The following is a 938-nucleotide window of genomic DNA, read 5'->3' as shown; positions in this document are numbered from 1 at the left end:
AGCAAGCTAATCAAGGTCTTCAGGATACAGGTAGGTATTTTTTTTAGGGTTGGAGCTAAACTCTGCAGGACAATGGCCCTCCAGGATCAAAGTTCCCCACCTCTGTTATAGATCATTGCCATGAATATTTCATTTGTGCATATGGTTCTTATTTTATTTCTTGTTTTTGAGCTTGTATTGTTTAATCAAAATGTCATAACTGAACCTTCCAGTGAGCAGACTTCTCAGATCATCTAGTGCACTTAAACCCGTCTCCGCAAACACCCACTTCTCAAAATACAATCAACAACCCATGCATAGAGCCAAATTCACACCCTATATTTTTTCCTTTTCGTTAATCCATTACACTCGGATTAACGAATTTACACTACATCAAAACACAGATGAAAAGATCCGGGCTGCACTTCCCAAAAGCATCGTAAGCCCAAGTAGACTGTAGAACCATTGGCACCAGCGGTCTCTATGATCAATTTAGCTCACGATGCTTTTGGGAAATGCTTGCCTGGACGGATTTTCATCGCCACTTTGACCGAAGTCCAGTATGTCAAAGTAAAATGTTCAGAATGCAACATATGCAATATCTTTTGCAGCGTGTCGCACATGAGCGCCACGTTTTTAAGATGCTGTGTCAAGTTAAAAGAATTTAAACTTTTACACACAGTGCCGCTCAATGTCAGTTCCAAAACAATGGACCAATCAGAAGACCCCGGAGGCGGGGCAAGCGTTGTGAGCTTTAGGGTGAATTCCAAATGGCTTTTTTGCGCCCTTAAAAGGGCACGCCATTTGTAGGGACTTAATAGAGATAGTGATCAATGGTCAAATCGTTGCCAGTAACACACACACTGCATCTCCAAACCATTCGAACGCATTAGAAAGGCTTTTTTTTCTTTACCACATGTGAATAGAGGAAGAGGGCTTCATCCAGGCACATCCTGCTG

This window comes from Sinocyclocheilus grahami, unplaced genomic scaffold, assembly GCF_001515645.1.
Source record: "Sinocyclocheilus grahami isolate Dianchi unplaced genomic scaffold, SAMN03320097.WGS_v1.1 scaffold4955.1, whole genome shotgun sequence".
Lineage (NCBI taxonomy): Eukaryota > Metazoa > Chordata > Actinopteri > Cypriniformes > Cyprinidae > Sinocyclocheilus > Sinocyclocheilus grahami.
This window is presented reverse-complemented; position numbering follows the sequence as displayed.